At 42.2% G+C, this 23452-nt stretch overlaps 1 long non-coding RNA gene across 1 annotated transcript; it reads right to left on the bottom strand.

Moving 5' to 3' along the window:
• Positions 1-526: 526 nt before the first annotated feature.
• LOC139420925 (uncharacterized) lies at positions 527-22390 on the bottom strand. The gene is made up of 5 exons (XR_011635568.1): positions 22202-22390; positions 13373-13517; positions 11002-11163; positions 10739-10882; positions 527-1298 (listed from the first exon to the last, which is right to left on the bottom strand). It is a non-coding gene; the product is annotated as an uncharacterized lncRNA (long non-coding RNA).
• Between the last annotated feature and the right edge of the window lie 1062 nt (positions 22391-23452).

Raw genomic sequence — 23452 nt, 5'->3', positions numbered from 1 at the left:
TTCCCCCTCAGGAGACTGAAAAGATTTGGCATGGGTCCTCAGATCCTCAAAAGGTTCTACAGCTGCACCATCGAGAGCATCCTGGTTGCATAACTGCCTGGTATGGCAACTGCTCAGCCTCCGACCGCAAGGCATTACAGAAGGTAGTGCATACAGCTCAGTACATCACTGGGGCCAAGCTTCCTGCCATCCAGGACCTCTATACCAGCCGGTGTCAGAGAAAGGCCTTAAAAATTGTCAAAGACTCCAGCCACCCTAGTCATAGACTGTTCTCTCTGCTACGGCAAGCGGTACCAGAGCGACAAGTCTAGGTCTAATCGGCTTCTAAAGAGCTTCTACCCCGAAACCATAAGACTCCTGAACATCTAATCAAATGGCTACCCAGACTATTTGCATCGCCCCCCCACACCCCTCCCCTCTTTTACACCGCTGCTACTCTCTGTTATTATCTATGCATAGTCACTTTAATAACTCTACCTACATGTACACATTTACTTGTTCCTTTTATTTCTTATTCTTATTCACATTTTTGAAACTGCATTGTTGGTTAGGGGTTTGTAAGTAAGTAAGGTCTACACCTGTTGTATTCGGCGTGTGACTAATTATTTTTTATTTAAAATGTATTTTATTTGATTCCATATGTGTTATTTCATAGTTTTGATGTCTTCACTATTAGTCTACAATGTATAAAATAGTAAAAAATAAAGAAAAATCCTGGAATGAGTAAGTGTGTCCAAACTTTTAACAGGTGCTGTCTGTTCTTGCAACGTCCCATAAAACGTGTCTAGAACATTAGTATTGCATATTCTGAGAACATTGTAACCACGTTCTAGATAAGTTCAGCTTGACATTAAGGGAATGTTCTAATTTTAACATCACAACATAATAAAAATGTTTGCAGGTTTTTCTTCCCCTAACTAAAGGAAAGCTGGATACTCAAACATTAGGGGAACATTACGTCTAACATTACAAAACGTTCTCTCATCCTAGAATTGTTAGCTGTTCAGCTCCAATAAACACCGGTGCATAATGCCACGGTGAAGACGTGTCACTAAAAACAGCACAGATACCCAGTTTTCCTGTGACATTCAAGGTCTGAGTGGGTGGTGGACTCAGGTTTCTGCTTGGCCGCGTCTGCGTGGCCCGTGTGTAAAAAGGTGCTGAAGAGGAAGTGGTGGATCTTAATATAACTTTTATGATACGTAGATGTAGATGGATGATGGTGGTTTGGCTGTGGCAGTGAAGAATAGATTTACCAGGATATACTAGGAAGGCCAACCCGTCCCACACTGACACGTCTAAATGGGAGAGAAAAAGGAATGAATGAGGGGACAGAGACAGGGGATAGAAAAGGGAGAGAAAGAGATGAGAGGGGACAGAGACATACATAAAATTGGATGATGATGGGGGTAGCATGACAGACAGATATTGAAGGGGACAGTCAGGGCAGGGGACAGCTGAAGTCCCCCATACAGGATAAAGGGGTTAAGCCCCCCCCCCCACCCCTGTGACCCACCACCCCAAACACCCTTGATCTCTGATTCTTTCATCTCCAGCCCCCCTCCCCCACTCCCTGAAACAGACGCACCACAATGGAGAACACACACACACACACACACACACACACACACACACACACACACACACACACACACACACACAGAAGAAAACAGAAGGATAATAATCCAATAATCCACCCAAAATCCTCAATGGATATTCACTGGAACACACACCAAAAAACATCAAACACTGAGCATATTTTCCACTTATTTCCTAGCGAGTGTGTGAATATTAGCAGTAATACCCTGATGCTTAATGCTAAAGTTAGCCTCAAAGTTGAGTACAAAAGATAGAAGTTGTTTGATCATCGCTCTTTATGTTAGCACCCCTGCACTAATTTCAGTTTATAGGGCTCTGGCTGCAGCTTAGTGAAGCTCCCGGACGCTCCAGAGGGCATTGGCAACTCCAGACAGCCTTGAGCAGCCCAGAATAGACCTATCTCACAGCAATAGTGACCAGTGTGAATGGGTTCGAAACCTGGGGCTGCAAACCAATGGGATCGAAACCTGGGGCTGAGTCCCGAATGGCACCCTATTCCCAATGCACTATTTTTGACCAGAGTGGCTTATTTGGGACATTACCTAGGTCCCGTGCCCTACGCGCCACATGACTGTGTTAGCTCTCTAAGAGGGATAGGCATGCGCTCAGATGCTAAAGTGAGTCTTTAGGTATCATGCAAGATTACTAAAAGTGTAGGTTACTCTGATATGGCTATAGGTTAATCTGCCTCACCTAAAGAGCAAACTTTTAGGAAGCTGCTATAGAACACCAAGTGCTAACAGTCAGTATCTGGATAACGTGTGAAATGCTTGATAATGTAGGTGATATCAACAGGGAGGTATATTTTCTGGGTGATTTAAATATTGACTGGCTTTCATCAAGCTGCCCACTCAAGTGCCTGCAACCTGGTTCAGGTTATCAGTCAACCTACCAGGGTAGTTACAAAAAGAACAGGAATGAAATCATCAATATGTATTGATCACATCTTTACTAATTCTGCAGAAATTTGCTTTAAATCAGTATCCAAACCCATCGGATGTAATAATGACAATATAGTATTCATATCTAGGAAAACCAAAGTTCCAAAGGCTGGGCCTAATATAGTGTATAAGAGGTCAAGCAATAAGTTTTGTCATGATTCCTATGTTGATGTAAAGAATATTGGTTGGTCTGTGGTGTGTAATGAGGAGCAACCAGACTGCTTATTCCAGTTACTAATAAGCATGCGCCCGTTAATAAAATGACTGTAAAACATGTTAAATCCCAGTGGATTGATGAGGAATTGAAAAATTGTACGGTTGAGAGGGATGAGGCAAAAGGAATTGTCACGCCCTGACCTTATCAGGGCGTGATCTTTGTTTTGTGACATGGGTGGTTTGTTTAGTTTTTGTATTGTCTAGGGTTTTTTGTATGTCTAGGGATTTTTCTAGTCTAGGTGTTTATATGTCTATGGTTGCCTAGATAGGTTCTCAATCAGAGGCAGCTATTTATCGTTGTCTCTGATTGGGAACCATATTTAGGTAGCCATATACCTTGGTTATTTTGTGAGTTGTTATTCTATGTTTAGTTACCTGTTCTGCACTAGCCATATTGCGTCACGGTTCGTTTTGTTGTTTTGTTAGTTTTGTTCAGTGTTTGTTCTTCTATTAAATAAGTATGTTCGCTTACAACGCTGGTCTCCTATTTATGACGACCGTGACAGAACAACCCACCAAAATAGGACCAAGAAGCGTGCTAAAAAGGAGTGGACCTGGGAGAAAGAGGAGTGGAAGACACCCTGGACCTGGGAGGAGGTAATGGCAGGGGACAAGACCCTGCCATGGAAGCAGGTGGTGATAGCACAGGAGGAACGGCGTCAATATGAGGGTACACGGCTGGCACGGAAGCCCGAGAGGCAGCCCCAATATTTTTTTGGGGTGGGGCACACGAGGAGATTGCATGAGTCAGGTCGGAGACCTGAGCCAACTCCTCGTGCTTACGTGTTATGCGGTGCAGCGCAAGGTGTCTCCAGTGCTCTACTCTAGCCCGGTGCGCTCTATTCCAGTTCCTCGCATTGGCCGGGCTGGAATGGGCATCCAGCCAGGAAGGAGGGTGCCGCCTCAGCGCTCCTGGTCTCCAGTGTACCTCATTGGACCAGGATATCCTGCGCCAGCTTTGCGTACTGTGTCTCCGGTGAGTCTACACAGCCCAGTACGTCCTGTGCCAGCGCCCTGCATTTTCAGGGCGAAAATAAACATCCAGCCAGGACGGGTTGAGTCAGCTCTACACTCCAGACCTCCAGTACGCCTCCAGGGTCCAGTACGCCCTGTTCCTCCTCCCCGCACTCACCCTGAGGTGTGTGTCACCAGCCCAGTACCACCAGTGCCGGCACCACGCACCAGAATTCCAGTGCGCCTCCAGGGTCCAGTACGCCCTGTTCCTTCTCCCCGCATTCACCTTGAGGTGCATGTCCTCAACCCGGCACCACCAGTTCCGGCACCACGCACCAGGCCTACAGCGCGCTTCCAGGGTCAAGTACACCCTGTTCCTGCTCCTCGCACTCGCCCTGAGATGCGTGTCCCCAACCCGGTACCACCAGTTCCGGCACCACGCACCAGGCCTACAGTGCGCCTTGGCAGTACAGAGTATCCGGCAACAGTACCCAGTCCGGAGCGTCCGGCGACAGTGCCCAGTCCAGAGCATCTGGCGACAGTACCCAGTCCGGAGCGTCCGGCGACAGTGCCCAGTCCAGAGCGTCCGGCGACAGTACCCAGTCCAGAGTGTCCGGCAATGGTGCCCAGTCCAGAAGCATCTCAAGGATGATCAATCGAAACAGGATGCACCTGAAGCTTAATTTCGAGTCTCATATCAAATGGTCTGAATACTTAGTGGCAAGAAAAAGTATGTGAATCCATATGAATTACCTGGATTTCTGCATAAATTGGTCATACAATTTGATTTGATCTTCATCTAAGTCACAACAATACACAAACAAAGTCTGCTTAAACTAATAACACAAGGAACAGGAACAATCACCCACAAACACACAGTGAAACCCAGGCTACCTAAGTATGATTCTCAATCAGAGACAACTAATGACACCTGCCTCTGATTGAGAACCATACTAGGCCGAAACATAGAAATACCCAAATCATAGAAAAACAAACAGACTGCCCACCCAACTCACGCCCTGACCATACTAAATAAATACAAAACAAAGGAAATAAAGGTCAGAACGTGACAGGTGGGAAAAGTATGTGAACCCTTGGATTTAATAACTGGTTGACCCTCCTTTGGCAGCAATAACCTCAACCAAACTTTTTCTGTAGTTTAGTATCAGACCTGCACAACGGTCAGGAGGAATCTTGGACCATTCCTCTTTACAAAACTGTTTCAGTTCAGCAATATTCTTATGATGTCTGGTGTAAACCGCTCTCGAGGTCGTGACACAGCATCTCAATCAGGTTGAGGTCAGGACTCTGACTGGTCCACTCCAGAGGCATATTTTCTTCAGTTGAAGCCATTCTGTTGTTGATTTCTTCTGTGTTTTGGGTCTTTGTCCTGTTGCATCGCCAACTTCTGTTGAGCTTCAATTGGTGGACAGATAGCCTTAAATTCTCCTGCAAAATGTTTTGATAAACATGGGAATAATTTTTTTTGTCGATAGCAAGTTGTCCAGGCCCTGAGGCAGCAAAGTAGCACCAAACCATGATGTTCCCTCTACTATATTTTACAGTTGGGATGTAGTTTTGATGATTGTGTGCTGTGCATTTTTTCTCCACACATAGTGTTGTGTGTTCCTTCCAAACAACTAAACTGTAGTTTAATCTGTCCACAGAATATTTTTCCAGGTGCACTTTTGCAAACTTCAGACTTAATGTTTTTAGTGGACAGCAGTGAATTCTTCCCTTGAACACCATTCTTGTTTTAGTGTTTTACATATTGTAGACTCGTCAACAGGACGGCTGCTACCAAGGAGAGTAGCAACAGTGATGATCTTTCTCCATTTATTGACAATTTTTCTTACTGTGGACTGATAAACATCAAGGCTTTTAGAGATACTTTTGTAACCCTTTCCAGCTTTATGTAAGTCAACAATTATTAATCTTAGGTCTTCTGAGATCTCTTTTGTTTGAGGCATGGTTCACATCAGGCAATGCTTCATGTGCGTGCCAAACACATTTTGTGAGTGTTTTTTATATTGCAGGGCAGCTCTAACCAATATCTCCAATCTCGTCTCATTGATTGGACTCCAGTTTAGCTGAGTCCTGACTCCGATTAGCTTTTGGAGAAGTCATTAGCCTTGGGGTTCACATACTTTTTCCAACCTACACTATGAATGTTTAAATTATGAATTCAATATAGACAAGAAGAATTCAACAATTTGTGTGTTTTAGTTTAAGCACACTGTGTTTGTCTATTGTTGTGACTTAGAGGAAGATCAGATCACATTTTTTGACCAATTTATACAGAAATCCAGGTAATTCCAAAGGGTCCACATACTTTTTCTTGTAACTGTATGTAAACTGTATGTATTTCTGTTTTGTTATTCGTAATAAATTAGCAAAAAATGATAATCTGTTTTTGCTTTGTCATTATGGGGTATTGTGTGTAGATTGATGTTTTTATTTTTTATTGAATAGATTTTCGAATAAGGCTGTAATGTAACGAATTGTGGAAAAGTTAAGGGGTCTGAATACTTCCTGAATGCACTGTATGGCACATAGTAATTGGAAGAGGGTGTTCAGCAGAGATAGATGGGATGGGCTGAGGGAAGCTGAGGTTTGGGATGTGTAGTTTCTGGCTGGGGGATTGTATGACAGTCAAAGATAAAAGTAAAAAAAGTAAAAAGTAAAAGTAAGTTTGAATGACACTGAGGGGCGACGTTGTTACATCTGATACCTGTTTGCCTGAGGCTGATGCCGCGCAGGTGTTTCAACGCGTGTACACATGCATATACACACACTTGCATTCAAATGCACACACAGACATACACACATGTATGCCAAGGTATTACTTCCGGCGCCGACAGAGATGGCCGCCTCGCTTCGCGTTCCTAGGAAACTATGCAGTTTTTTGTTTTTTTACGTGTTATTTCTTACATTAGTACCCCAGGTCATCTTAGGTTTCATTACATACAGTCGAGAAGAACTACTGAATATAAGATCCGCGTCAACTCACCATCAGTACGACCAAGAATATGTTTTTCGCGACGCGGATCCTGTGTTCTGCCTTACAAACAGGACAACGGAGTGGATCCCATGCAGCGACCCAAAAAAACGACTCCGAAAAAGAGGGAAACGAGGCGGTCTTCTGGTCAGACTCCGGAGACGGGCACACCGTGCACCACTCCCTAGCATTCTTCTTGCCAATGTCCAGTCTCTTGACAATAAGGTTGATGAAATCCGAGCAAGGGTAGCATTCCAGAGGGACATCAGAGACTGTAACGTTCTTTGCTTCACGGAAACGTGGCTCACTGGAGAGACGCTATCCGAGGCGGTGCAGCCAACGGGTTTCTCCACGCATCGCGCAGACAGAAACAAACATCTTTCTGGTAAGAAGAGGGGCGGGGGCGTATGCCTTATGGCTAACGTGACATGGTGTGATGAAAGAAACATACAGGAACTCAAATCCTTCTGTTCACCTGATTTAGAATTCCTCACAATCAAATGTAGACCGCATTATCTACCAAGAGAATTATCTTCGATTATAATCACAGCCGTATATATCCCCCCCCAAGCAGACACATCGATGGCTCTGAATGAACTTTATTTGACTCTTTGCAAACTGGAAACCATTTATCCGGAGGCTGCATTCATTGTAGCTGGGGATTTTAACAAGGCTAATCTGAAGACAAGACTAATCTGAAGACAAGACAACAAATTTTATCAGCATATCGATTGCGCAACCAGGGGTGGAAAGACCTTGGATCATTGTTACTCTAACTTCCGCAACGCATATAAGGCCCTGCCCCGCCCCCCTTTCGGAAAAGCTGACCACGACTCCATTTTGTTGATCCCTGCCTACAGACAGAAACTAAAACAAGAGGCTCCCACGCTGAGGTCTGTCCAACGCTGGTCCGACCAAGCTGACTCCACACTCCAAGACTGCTTCCATCACGTGGACTGGGACATGTTTCGTATTGCGTCAGACAACAACATTGACGAATTCGCTGATTCGGTGTGCGAGTTCATTAGAACGTGCGTTGAAGATGTCGTTCCCATAGCAACGATTAAAACATTCCCTAACCAGAAACCGTGGATTGATGGCAGCATTCGCGTGAAACTGAAAGCGCGAACCACTGCTTTTAATCAGGGCAAGGTGTCTGGTAACATGACCGAATACAAACAGTGCAGCTATTCCCTCCGCAAGGCTATCAAACAAGCTAAGCGTCAGTACAGAGACAAAGTAGAATCTCAATTCAACGGCTCAGACACAAGAGGCATGTGGCAGGGTCTACAGTCAATCACGGACTACAGGAAGAAATCCAGCCCAGTCACGGACCAGGATGTCCTGCTCCCAGGCAGACTAAATAACTTTTTTGCACGCTTTGAGGACAATACAGTGCCACTGACACGGCCTGCAACGAAAACATGCGGTCTCTCCTTCACTGCAGCTGAGGTGAGTAAGACATTTAAACGTGTTAACCCTCGCAAGGCTGCAGGCCCAGACGGCATCCCCAGCCGCGCCCTCAGAGCATGCGCAGACCAGCTGGCCGGTGTGTTTACGGACATATTCAATCAATCCCTATACCAGTCTGCTGTTCCCACATGCTTCAAGAGGGCCACCATTGTTCCTGTTCCCAAGAAAGCTAAGGTAACTGAGCTAAACGACTACCGCCCCGTAGCACTCACTTCCGTCATCATGAAGTGCTTTGAGAGACTAGTCAAGGACCATATCACCTCCACCCTACCTGACACCCTAGACCCACTCCAATTTGCTTACCGCCCAAATAGGTCCACAGACGATGCAATCTGCACACTGCACACTGCCCTAACCCATCTGGACAAGAGGAATACCTATGTGAGAATGCTGTTCATTGACTACAGCTCGGCATTCAACACCATAGTACCCTCCAAGCTCGTCATCAAGCTCGAGATCCTGGGTCTCGACCCCGCCCTGTGCAACTGGGTACTGGACTTCCTGACGGGCCGCCCCCAGGTGGTGAGGGTAGGCAACAACATCTCCTCTGATCCTCAACACTGGGGCCCCACAAGGGTGCGTTCTGAGCCCTCTCCTGTACTCCCTGTTCACCCACGACTGCGTGGCCACGCACGCCTCCGACTCAATCATCAAGTTTGCGGACGACACAACAGTGGTAGGCTTGATTACCAACAACGACGAGACGGCCTACAGGGAGGAGGTGAGGGCCCTCGGAGTGTGGTGTCAGGAAAATAACCTCACACTCAACGTCAACAAAACTAAGGAGATGATTGTGGACTTCAGGAAACAGCAGAGGGAACACCCCCCTATCCACATCGATGGAACAGTAGTGGAGAGGGTAGCAAGTTTTAAGTTCCTCGGCATACACATCACAGACAAACTGAATTGGTCCACTCACACAGACAGCATTGTGAAGAAGGCGCAGCAGCGCCTCTTCAACCTCAGCAGGCTGAAGAAATTCGGCTTGTTACCAAAAACACTCACAAACTTCTACAGATGCACAATCGAGAGCATCCTGTCGGGCTGTATCACCGCCTGGTACAGCAGCTGCTCCGCCCATAACTGTAAGGCTCTCCAGAGGGTAGTGAGGTCTGCACAACGCATCACCGGGTGCAAACTACCTGCCCTCCAGGACACCTACACCACCCGATGTCACAGGAAGGCCAAAAAGATCATCAAGGACAACAACCCACCGAGACACTGCCTGTTCTCCCCGCTATCATCCAGAAGGCGAGGTCAGTACAGGATCATTCAAAGCGGGGACCGAGAGACTGAAAAACAGCTTCTATCTCAAGGCCATAAGACTGTTAAACAGCCATCACTAACATTGAGTGGCTGCTGCCAACATACTGACTCAACTCTAGCCACTTTAATAATGGAAAAATGTATGTAATAAATGTATCACTAGCCACTTTAAACAATGCCACTTTATATAACGTTTACAAACCCTACATTACTCATCTCATATGTATATATTCTGTACGCTATACCATCTACTGCATCTAGCCATCTTGATGTAATTAAATGTATCACTTGCCACTTTAAACAGACACTTTATATAATGTTTTCATACCCTACATTACTCATCTCATATGTATATACTGTACTCTATACCATCTACTGCATCTTGCCTATGCCGTTCGGCCATCACTCATTCATATATTTTTATGTACATATTCGTATTAATTCCTTTACACTTGTGTGTATAAGGTAGTTGTTGTGAAATTGTTAGGTTAGATTACTTGTTAGATATTACCGCATGGTCGAAACTAGAAGCACAAGCATTTCGCTACACTCGCATTAACATCTGCTAACCATGTGTATGTGACAAATACAGTTTGATTTATTTTGAGACACACACAGGCACAGACACACATACACATGATAAGACACGCATTCTACACTCGTACACATGGATGTTGTATTGTAAATATGTGATTTTGGAGTAGTGGCCTGAGGGAACACATTAAATGTATTGTTATGAAATGTAATGTTATGTGATATAAATTGTTTATAACTGCCTTAATGTTGCTTGACCCCAGGAAGAGTAGCAGCTAATGGGGATCCTTAGTAAATACAAATACAAAAATACAAATATCCATGATTTACATTTTGTTGAAAGATTTCAATATGATTTTTAAATTTCAGCCTTGCGTTGTCTACTTTCAGAATCCTCTTTTTTTGATTGGGGACCTTCTTACTGATGAATGTAATTGTTTTTCTTGTGCTGTATTTTAGTTTGTTTTACATTGTATCTGATTTTAATTTAATTTTGTCTGATGAATTGTGTGTGCAGGACTCCCTTGTGAAAGAGACCCTGGTCTCAATGGTGACTCCCTGTTTGAATAAAGAATGAGAAGAATAGGGTGCCATTTAGGACGCATCCACGGAAAGGAAGCTCCCTATGGGCACTGGTCAAAGTAGTACCATTTGGGACAGAGGACCCCTCCTGTATAGTCTAATCAAATTTCACACTAATGTGTGTGTCAGCCCCTGAGGAGTGTGTGAAGCTGCTGATCTGAGTGGCACCACTCACCTTTAACACCCCCACGCTTGGTCTGCCACTCTGGCTGCTGAGGCGAGCTCGGTGATGGCCTATGATGGGCTGCAGGGTTGTTCAGGGCCCCAGTGACGCAGTTGTGGCTGAGTCATCTTCGCGCCACACAGTCACTCACCACGTCTGTCCAGAGGGAAGAGGACAGGACCTGTCCATAATTTTTTTTTTACACATTTTATTTAACCTTTATTTAACTAGGCAAATCAGTTAAGAACAAATTATTATTTACAATGATGGCCTACCCTGCCGATGCTGGGCCAATTGTGCACCACCCAGGACTCCAATCACAGCCAGATATGATACGGATTTGAACCAGGGACTGCAGTGACGCTTCTTGCATTGAGATGCAGTGCTTTAGACCACTGTGCCACTCAGGAGTCATTTCCACAGAATGAAATAAAACTCTGAAAATCAGAATCAGAATAATCTTTATTCACTAAAGACATTTACATGTACCAGGAATTTGACAATAAACAAAATATACAGACAAATAACCAGAATAACTATATGGCTACATTTTATTGTTCTACAGTATTTTATATTGTATCAGTATGACTTTGGTAATAGTGTTGTCAGGGCAAGAGCTAGGGATGTTCTCTTTTATGATTATTTTAAAGTGCTCCTCTCCTAATAGTACATTGATGATACTACTGTACATATAATTAACCCAAAAGGCTAAGAAAGATGCTAGATTAACCCTCATTATGAAAGGTCTAGTTTAACATAATATGACCTAATAGTGTTACTGGTGTACTGTTAAGTCTATACACCCTTGCACAGTCTCCGCTGCCTCTAAAAAGGTAGTCAATTGGGATCTAAACAACCAACTTGATCTAAACAACCGACTCCAATATTTTGGTCCAAGACAAATTATAGATTTTTTTAATGAATGAAAAACGAAACAAAGAAGTACTGATTGCAAAGGTCTTCACGCCTCTTTCTGTTGCACATTTAAATAAGCACCACACGGTATGGCTCATTATATTGTAACTTGGTTTCAGAAGAAAATCACTTTACATTTCCTTATGAAGGGGGCTTAATTACGGTTAAATCCCACCCATTTACACAATTACCTTCTTAAAACATTATTTTAAACCTAACCCGAAGCTTAACCCTCACTTTAACCACATGGATAACCTTATGCCTAACTCTAAGGTTAAATTATGGAGGACCAAACCTGCCTTAATTAGAATTAAATGAAATGAACAAATAAATAAACTAAAGAACACTTAAATAGATTAATACATTAATAAATAAATGCACCTATAAATAGATAAATAAACAAATGCACACATAAATAGATAAATAAATAAATGGACGAATTATTGCACACATAAATAGATAAATAACTATTTAAATAATTAATCACACTTTCTTTCATTTTATTAATTTAGTTATTTCTGTATTACTTCCTGAAAATGAGGTCAGTGCCATGGCACGTTGATCAATTGCATTTGCCTGGGCTGCATTCAGTATGACAGAACGTGTTCAAAGTTTAAAGGCCATGTTTCACATTAGCAACCCCCAAACAATAACGTGTAGCGCATATAGCTATGTATCAATATGAAGTCACTTTTTCGGGGGAAATTGTATGCTGCTGTGCCACACGTGCACCATAAAAACACACACAAAAAAACAAATGTAACATTGTCCTTGCTTGCATATAAACATATTAACAGTTTTGGAACACTGAGCCATGGACGGCCTGCACCAGGTGGCTGTGTGGAATGGGTTGCTTTTGACAATAAGGCACCGGACTATTATTGAACCTAGAAGAAGACCAAGAGAGGGGAGTAGGGAAGAAGGAGTCGATCGCGATGAGCGAAAGGAATGTCCGTTTAGCCAGAAAAGCATGGTAAGCTAACGTTACTGAGTATCAAGCTAGCTAGCTTGGCTACAACTGATAAAGTCGAGTTGGCAACTTGCTGCATTTTACAGCCAGTTAATTACCTAAATTACAGTTACCATAAACCATTATTATCTAGCTAGCTACGATAGCTAAATATCTGTCAGTTGTAAAGCAAGCAGGATCGTGGCATGTCAGAAGCAATGCATGCTGGCTAGCTCACGTTAACTATTTCACTTATTAAGCAATATATTTACTTAATTAATGAGCTAGCAACTACCTAACTACAGTCAAATAAGTAGGAGCATGTTGTCATGATGGAATAAATCCTCTATGTGAAGCTAGCCACAATATCGATTAGCCACAATAGTGGAATTTGCTGTTCGCATTAGCAATTGTTAGTGAGGTAAGACGTGGGGTCAAAATATAATTATATTAGCCAGCTATGAATTCACTTGTATGCCATGCTACTTTATTGAGGAAAAGTGTACTTACTATGCTTGTATTTGTATTTATTATGGATCCCCATTTTGCTACTCTTCCTGGGGTCCAGCAAAGTGAAGGCAGTTATAATTTTTTTTAAATCATTACAATATATTTACAACAGATTTCACCACATATTAATTGTGTGCTCTCAGGCCCCTAATCTACAACACAAAATCCATAGTGCATATGCTATTTTGTGTTTGCATGCATGTGTCATAGGTCCCTGTGACCAAGAAAGCGAAGGTAACCTGCCTAAATGACTACAGACCCGTAGCACTCACGTTGGTCGCCATGAAGTGTTTTGAAAGGCTGGTTATGGCTCACATCAACACCATTATCCCGGAAACCCTAGATGCACTCCAATTCGCATACCGCCCCAACAGATCCTCAGATGACTCAATCACACTCCACACTGCCCTTTCCAACCTGGAAAAAAGGAACACGTATGTGAGAATTGTGTTCATTGACTACAGCTCAGCGTTCAACACCATAATGCCCACGAAGCTCATCACTAACCTAAGGAACCTGGGACTTAACACCTCCCTCTGCAACTAGATCCTGGACTTCCTGAAGGGTCGCCCCCAGGTGGTAAGGGTAGGCAACAACACATCTGCCACGCTGATCCTCAACACTGGGGCCCCTCAGGGGTGTGCTCAGTCCCCTCCTGTACTCCCTGTTCACCCACAACTCCAAAAGCATCATTAAGTTTGCTGACGACACAATAGTGGTAGGTCTAATCACCGACAACGATGAGACAGGCTATAGGGAGGAGGTCAGAGACCTGGCAGTGTGGTGCCAGGACAACAACCTATCCCTCAATGTGTGCAAGACAAAGGAGCTAATTGTGTACTACAGGAAAAGGAGGGCCGAACATGCCTCCATTCACATCGAAAGGGCTGTAGTGGAGCGAGACGAGAGTTTCAAGTTCCTTGGTGTCCACATCACCAACAAAGTATCATGTTCTAAACATACCAAGACAGTTGTGAAGAGGGCACAACACCTTTTCCCCCACCGGCAGCGGCGGATTTAGGTATGGGCAACATGGGCAGCTGCCCAGGGCGGCATCTTGCCGGAGGCGGCACGGGGTGCCCGCACAATTTTTTTTTGAATGGTGACATTTGCGCGTTAGGGTTTCTATCGCTCATTTGCACATCACGTCAATGATATCATGTCACTGTGTGGGACTGTGGGTCAATTAACCTTGTCGGAGTGGGCGCCCTGATTCTAGTTTGTGAGCTAGGCAGGCTACTGCCAGGGAAGCTCTCCCACTCAGAAGTACGAGATGGGGAGGGCGGTGGGGGTTGGTTGACCTCAGGTCTCCCCACTGGAAGCCCGAGGGAGGGGGAGCGGAGGAATCTATCAAACAATTAGTAAAATCAGTCACACTAAGAAATGCTGCCAAATAAACCACAATTAATTCATAATACTGTGAATATATAGTTTCACAGACATATTGTTGCATTTTCTTCTGGTTTGTGCGAAATCGTTAAGAATAATATAAAACCGGTCTGCACACCACCAAGGTGAATTGGTTTAGTCTTGACTCTTGGTTGACAGTGTTGGGGGATGGGTAATGTATTGATGCTTGGGTGCCAAATCAAAACAAATGGATAAGAAAAGGTCTAAGCCATCAGGTGCCCAGTTTAGCAAAAAGAGGAAAGAAGAAGAGGAGAAACGCGCAAAAAATAAAAGGTACGCAGCTATGTCATCTCTTTATGTGTTTATTATATTATGCATGTAATGAAATTGGCTAGTATAACACTTATGTTTGTTAGCCTATGTTGCCTGGTATGCTATTACACATAGGGCGACAATATTCAGTTTTCTGTCCAACTAGCTTACATAACATTGGATATAATTTCACACAGTTTCATCATGATAATGTGTGTAGCCTACAGCAAAATGATGACAACTTAGAGTAGCTGCTGAGTAGCTGCTGTGAAAGCAGCAGCTACTCTTCCTGGGGTCCAGCAAAATTTGTACAATTTTAAAAAACATTACAATACATTCACAGATTTCACAACACACTGTGCCAATGTTTGTGTTGCTTCACAGTCCCCGCTGTTCCATAACGTGTCCGAAAAGTCAGAAAAGTTTTTTTTTTTATCTAATTTTACTGCTTGCATCAGTTATTTGATGTGGAATAGGGTTCCATGTAGTCATGGCTCTATGTAGTACTGTGTGCCTCCCATAGTCTGTTCTGGACTTGGAGACTGTGAAAAGACCTCTTGTGGCATGTCTTGTGGGGTATGCATGGGTGTCCGAGCTGTGTGCCAGTAGTTTAGACAGACAGCTCGGTGCATTGAAATACAGTATATGAGTCTGACACCCTAAATACATTTGTTGCACAATTAAATATACATGTCATTGTGCACAATTTATCAAACTTTCAGAGTAGGAACCAAATGAACCATACAATCTCCTTGGCTAATTCTAGGCGTAAGACACCCCAAAAGACTCAATATATCACAAAATATATAAAATATCAGCATAATATTTTAAGTTATCCGACAGCATTTGAAATTCCCCTTATTGAGCTCAGGACCTAGTCAATACAATCACAGAAAACGTTAATGATGTCACCTCAATTTGAAAATTGATTTAAAGAACTGATTTCAGCATTAAAAGACTCCAAAATGGCCAATAATTTCAGGTCTAGTACCATCGTTGTGTGTGAAAGATTCAGCAGACTGCTGGCATTACACATCTGGCTAAAAGACTACTGTAGCTCTGCTGGAGTCACATTTATTGATAACTTTGACACCTTCTGGAAACAGAAGATACTCCCCTGCCTCAGCCAATCTGTAATGTCCCCACGTCCCAGCCGGCGACAGGTTCCCACGCATCAGCAGGGGTGACCGATCCTGTTGGTTCCGCTGGGCATTCTCAATCAGGCCACTCCCACGGCCAGCACCCAAAACAACACCTTCAACTGTTGGTGATGAGTGCATGTTTGAGGACCCCATCAAAGTGGCTATCCCGCTCCTTCCTGCTAAAGGGGGTGAGCCTGATCACAGACACCGATTAATCTGGTATTGTGATACCATATTGGAGTGATCCAATATAGTGCTACATAATGAAGGTTACGTATGTAACCACGGTTATGTGAGCTATTGGATCACTCCAATCCTCTTTGTCAGTGATTTACAGCGCCTCGAAAATAACACGAGGTGGAAGTAGTGCGGCAGCAGCTCTTTAAGGGGGTCAGCCGCAGAACTACCCAGTACACGGGACAAATTTGAAATTCTTACTCGGAATGCATCCTGCCGTGCAGAAGGATACCATATTGGAGTGATCCAATAGCTCACATAGCCATGGTTACGTACATAACCTCCGTTTTCAGCAGTGGCCAGCACAGCACTTGTATGTGAAGCTATTCACAATAAAGATCAGCCACAATAGTGGAATTTGCAGTCCACCTTTAAAATAAAAGTCCCTGATTGAAACGGATACAAATAGTGGAATCAGTTCCAAATTTGTGCTAGATAATACTTAACAAGTTTGGAATGTTTTTATATAAATTCAACAACAGACAGTAATGAATTAATTTGACAAAAATTAAAAATAATTTTAAATCGCACTGTGGATGTATTAGTCTTCATAATTGAATTGGGGCAAACTTACACTGAGTATACCAAACACGAGGAACACTTTAATATTGAGTTGCACCCCCCTTTTGCACTCAGAACAGCCTCAATTCATCGGGGCATGGACTTTACCAGGTGTTGAAAGCGTTCCACAGTGATGCTGGCCCTTGTTGACTCCAATGCTTCCCACAGTTGTGTCAAGTTGGCTGAATTTCCTTTGGGTGCTGGACCATTCTTAATACACACGGTATACTGTTGACTGTGAAATAGCCCAGCAGCATTGCAGTTCTTGACACAAACCGGTGCACCGGCACCTACTACTATACCCCATTCAAAGGCACTTAAATATTTTGTCTTTCCCATTCACCCTCTGAATGGCACACATACACAATCTATGTCTCAAGTCTTAAAAATCCTTCTTTAACCTTCCTCCTCCCCTTCATCTACACTGATTGAAGTGGATTTAACAAGTGACATCAATAAGGGACCATAGCTTTCATAGGATTCACCTGGTCAGCCCATGTTATGTTTTGTATACTCAGTGTATATTTCACTGCAGAACTTCACCTATGAATTGTGGATCAATGGAATTGTGAATCAGCCTATTCAGTGACACCCACAGAACACAACTGTGAATAGTTTACACACATATACAGCCTTACCTATGAATCTTGTTTCCATTGTGCAAAAGCAGGCAAAATCAGTCGAGCAATGCATCGTGACATCGATCAACCAATGGTGACACACCCATATTGGAGGAAGAAATACAGAAATAAATTAATAAATATATAAATTAATTAAATTAAAGTTTGAATAATTAGATAATACATAGATAAATAATTAAATAAATAGAGATATGTATAGCAAATTAATACATTGTCGTCAGTTTTTTTCTTATTTCCTTTCTCATTTATTGAATTATGTCTCGATGTATTTATGTATCTATTTACAGTGATTTTCGGTGCATTTCTGTTTTTTATATAAATTTGTCACAAGTTCTAAAAACCTGTTTTCACATTGTCATTATGGGGTATTGTGTGTAGATTGCTGAGGAAATTATTTACGTAATCCATTTTAGAATAAGGCTGTAACGTAGCAAAATGTGGAAGAAGTCAAGGGGTCTGAATATTTTTTCAAAGGCACTGTATGTGTGCATTTATTTAATTCTAATTAAATAATTAGAATGACAGGTTTGGTCCTCCATATTAAATTAAAACCAAAAAGCACATTTTAGTTTTCATGAATTTGTACGATATAGTCAATTTTGACTTTGTGTCTGTGTTATTTAGTTATTAAAAAAAAAACAGGTCCTACCTTCCAGCTAGCTAATTAGCAGGGGACAGAGCTAGCTAGTTAATGGCTCCACCGAGAAGAAGAAAGACTACACCCTTAGAAACTGTGGTCGATGTGTGTCAGAGTTACAAACACAATATCTTTATTGCCAATACGACAGAGGTGCACAAGACACATGGGGGAAGGTGTTGTGGGAGATGATTGGTTTGTAGATTAAGCCAATGAGCAATGTGCCGGGAGATTCTCGGCACTCTGTATTGGTTAACGAAGGCCACGTTTGATGCGTTGGTCCTTGGGACATCAATTGAAGATGAAATGTTAAATTAAGATGACTTTTTTTTAATATATTTTTTTATTTAACCTTTATTTATCTAGGCAAGTCAGTTAAGAACAAATTCTTATTTACAATGATGGCCTACCCCGGCCAAATATGCGCTGTCCAATGGGACTCCCAATCATGACCGGATGTGATACAGCCTGGATTCGAACCAGGGACAGTAGTGATGCCTCTTTCACTGAGATGCAGTGCCACTCGGGAGCTTTACTTTAGAGCATGTGCCATCCTTCAGCACAACATAATGGACATGTCACATTTGACATTGGTGAATAAATGTCTACTTTTTTATTTTTACCCATCTACCAACAGATGCCCTTCTTTTCGAGTCATTGAAAAACTTCCCTGGTCTTTGAGGTTGAATCTGTGTTTGAAATTCACTGCTCGACTGAGAGACATTACAGATAATTGTATGAGTGGGGTACAGAGATGAGGTAGTCATTCAAAAATCATGTTACACTATTATTGCACACAGAGTGAGTTCATGCAACTTATGTGACTTGTTACTCACATTTTTACTCCTGAACTTATTTTGTCTTACCATAAAAGGGGTTGAATATTTGTTTACATTTGTAAACATTTTGAAAAACATAATTCCACTGACCTTATCTGTGTAGGCGAGTGCCCCCCAAAAATCTCAATGTAACACATTTTAAATGCGTTACAAAAAAGAGGAGTGAAAACCTTCTCAAGGCACTGTAGATCTCTTTGTTAGAAAGAATATTATATTTCCCTTGATTAAGTAATGTTGAATGTAAAAAAAATGGCTAACAAAATGTGTAAAAAGTCAAGAGGTGTGAAAACCTTCTCAAGGCCTGTAGACCTATTTGTTAGAAATAATACTATATTTCCCTTGACGAAGTTATTCTATTCTTTCTAACAAATAGATCTACAGTGCCTTGAGAAGGTTTTCACTCCTCTTGACTTTTTACACATTTTGTTGTGTTACAGCCTGCATTTAAAATGTGTTACATTGAGATTTTTGGGGGGCACTCGCCTACACAGATAAGGTCAGTGGAATTATGTTTTTCAAATTCACAGACACAGAGTTCTAAGAACACTATTATGTTGCCTATTAGATATGACAGTGGGAATGTACTAATATAGGGATACATTCTAATATAAAAGTAATGTGATTAACATAATGTTGTAATTCTACGACACTGGACAGAATTTTTTTATTTATTTATCCGTTATTTTACCAGGTAAGTTGACTGAGAACACGTTCTCATTTGCAGCAACGAGCTGGGGAATAGTTACAGGGGAGAGGAGGGGGGATGAATGAGCCAATTGTAAATATAAATGCAACATGCAACAATTAATGCTTTTACTGAGTTACAGTTCATATAAGGAAATCAGTCCATTTAAACACATTCATTAGGCCCTAATTTATAGATTTTACATGACTGGGAATATAGATATGGATCTGTTGGTCACATATACTTTTAAAAAAGTAGGGGTGTGGATAAGAAAACCAGTCAGTATCTGGTGATACCACCATTTGCAGCATGCAGCTCGACATCTTCGCACAGAGTTGATCAGGCTGTTGATTGTGGCCTGTGGAATGTTGTCCCACTCCTCTTCAACGGGCCAGCGGCATACCACCCTGCATCCCACTGCTGGCTTGCCACTGAAGCTAATCAGGGTTGTTCCTGGTTGGTCCCTGGATGGGAGAGGAGTAGGAGGAACTTTTTAGGAAGAAGTCTTTAAGAGGAAGTCTTAAGGAGGAACTCTTTCCTCTGGTCTAAAATAAAATATCTCAATGCCCCAGGGCAATGATTGGGGAACATCGCCTTGTGTAGGGTGCCGTCTTTAGGATGGGATGTTAAACTGGTGTCCTGAAGATCCCATGGCACTTATCATAAGAGTAGGGGTGTTAACTGCAGTGTCTTGGCTAAATTCCCAATCTGGCCCTCATACCATCATGGCCACCTAATCATCCCCAGCTTCCAATTGGCTCATTCATCCCCCTTCCTCTCCCCTGTAACTATTCCCCAAGTCGTTGCTGTAAATGAGAATGTGTTTTCAGTCAACTTAGCTGGTAAAATAAAGGTAAAATAAATAAATACAGTTCAATGGGTGTGCGATGTTGCTGGATATTGCCAGGAACTGGAACACGCTGTCGATCCAGAGCATTCCAAACATGCTCAATGGGTGACATGTCTGTTGACTATGCAGGACCATGGAGGAACTAGGACATTTTCAGCTTCCAGGAACTGTGTACAGATCCTTGTGACAAGGGGCCATGTATTATCATGCTGAAACATGAGGTGATGGCAGCAGATGAATGGCACAACAGTGGGCCTCAGGATCTCGTCAGGGTATCTCTGTGCATTCAAATTGCCATCGATAAAATGCAATTGTGTTCGTTGTCCGTAGCTTATGCCTGCCCATACCATAACCCCACCCCCACCATGGGGCACTCTGTTCACAACACTGACATCAGCAAACCGCTCACCAACAAGACACTATCTGCCCGGTACAGTTGAAACTGGGATTCATCGATGCAGAGCACAGTGTACCAGTGGCCATCGAAGGTGAGCATTTGCCCACTTAAGCTATTAATTCAGCTCATGAAACATGGGACCAACACTTTACATGTTGCTTTTATATTTTTGTTCAGTATAGTTACTCCAAAATACTAACATAAATGACAGAATGAAAATAAGGAAGATAGTACAGAATAAAAATATTCCAAAACATGCTTCCTGATTGCAATAAGGCACTAAAGTAAAACTGAAAAAAATGTTGCAAAGAAATTAACTTTATGTCCTGAATACAAAGCGTTATGTTTGGGCCAAATCTAACAAAACACAACACTGAGTACCACTCGTTCATATTTTCAAGCATGGTGGTGGCTGCATCATGTTATGTGTATGCTTGTCATTGGCAAGGACTGTCAGTGCCAGTACATATGCCTCCTACCTACACAAATGACTCATCATACAAAATAAATTTGCAAGACTAGCCCCCTCCAATTACCTGGCTCCATCTGAAACACTGTTTAAGAAACTCAATATCTTGTCTATTTACGACATGTACACCAATTATGCACATTCATCTACAAATACTCATACCTCCCAGACAACTTACCGAAATCCATTAATGGATTCTTCCAGGTTAATTCTGCGATAACATTCACTCTCCCAACTGCCACATCTCACAGTCAATTCTCTATCAGATATAGAGGTACCCCCATCTATCTTCAGAGCTCGTGCTGCTAGGTGACCTAAACTGGGACATGTTTAACACCCCAGCCATCCTACAATCTAAGCTTGATGCCCTCAATCTCACACAAATTATCAATGAACCTACCAAGTACCACCCCAAAGCCGTAAACACGGGCACCATCATAGATATCATCCTAACCAACTTGCCCTCTAAATACACCTCTGCTGTTTTCAACCAAGATCTCAGCGATCACTGCCTGATTTCCTGCATCCGTAATGGGTCAGCGGTCAAATGCCCTCCACTCACTGTCAAACGCTCCCTGAAACACGTCAGCGAGCAGGCCTTTCTAAATCGACCTGGCCTGGGTATCCTGGAAGGACATTGACCTCATCCCGTCAGTAGAGGATGCCTGGTAATTTTTAAAAAATGCCTTCCTCATCATCTTAACCTCTCTGCGCACAGAAACCGTTAGCGGGATGAAATTCGACAACATACGGTGATCACTACATAAATAGTTATATTATACATTCATGAAAATACAAGTGTCTCACATGTTTCAAAAAGCCTAGAATCTTGCTAATCCAACAGCGTTGTCAGATTTAAAAAAGGATTTACTGCGAAAGAATACGATGCGATTATCTTAGGATAGAGCCCCATAAAAAACAACTATTTCAACCAGCACAGGCGCAACAAAATCACAAACTGCAATAAAATAAATTGTTTACCTTTGACGATCTTCCTCTGTTTGCAATCCCAATGCTCATTGTTACACAATGAATGGTATTTTGTTTGATAAAATCAATTTTTATAGCCTAACACAAAACATTTTGTGAACCGCTTGTGTCGTGAATTCCGTCTCATTCCATTTTCAACGACACATTCGATGTAAATACACACATGAAACGTGACTTTTCCAGTCATGTTTGGTTTCATTGCAACTGGTTTGTTTGTAACACAACCAAACCTGATGGGTCATTTCGCGGGACGTATTGACTGAAAGAAACCGATTTGAAGACAACAAGTAATGACATCATTGTGCACCAATGATATGACCGCTGTTTCGTTGATTGACTGTATTTTAACCCAATGACCACTGATCGTCTTGAAATCTAGCTGGGTAGATAGCCAATGAGCTGAGGTAAATGGGAATATGTAATGTTTATGTGTTGGAAGACCAATCCATGTAGTAAACTCCGGCGTAAAGAGGGTCATTCGCCATTGAAGTTTCATACCGGAAGGAGCAATGCATGTTACGCATAGCGTTGTTTTGGTAAAGCGCATCTTCAGCTGTTTATATATCAATCAGTATGGCGACTAAGTCAGGGAAAGCTAAATCTAAGTCTAGATATACAGATGTACACACAATTTTAGAAGAAATTGATCGGGAAAATTAGACAGAGATTGTTGGAGGACGATTCATTTAGCGATTCCCAAATGGAGGAATATTTTTTGAACGGAGAGGACATTGTTTTGGACTGGCAAGTTTTTCTCATGCCAATGCCGTGGTTAGAAATTAATAATACAAAATATTATTTGTGAAATGAAATAGCCTATTTGAGGCTGTTGAGGGGAGGGCAGGCCCACAACAATGGCCAAAGTGAAATGGAGACAGTAGATACAGCTGGTCTGTTGTAATATAATAAAGACAATAGATCTAGCTGGTCTGTCATAATATAATAGAGACAGTAGATCTAGCTGAAATGTCATAATATAAAATAGACAGTAGATCTAGCAGGTCTATAATAATATATTCAACCTTATGTTCCCTGTATTAATATATATATATATATATATATATATATATATATATATATATATATATATATATATATATATATATATATACAGTGCCTTGCGAAAGTATTCGGCCCCCTTGAACTTTGCGACCTTTTGCCACATTTCAGGCTTCAAACATAAAGATATAAAACTGTATTTTTTTGTGAAGAATCAACAACAAGTGGGACACAATCATGAAG

This window comes from Oncorhynchus clarkii, chromosome 12 (assembly GCF_045791955.1).
Source record: "Oncorhynchus clarkii lewisi isolate Uvic-CL-2024 chromosome 12, UVic_Ocla_1.0, whole genome shotgun sequence".
In the NCBI taxonomy this organism is placed as follows: Eukaryota; Metazoa; Chordata; class Actinopteri; order Salmoniformes; family Salmonidae; genus Oncorhynchus; species Oncorhynchus clarkii.
The sequence above is the reverse complement of the archived record's forward strand: the minus strand, read 5'-3'. Positions and strand labels throughout refer to the sequence as shown.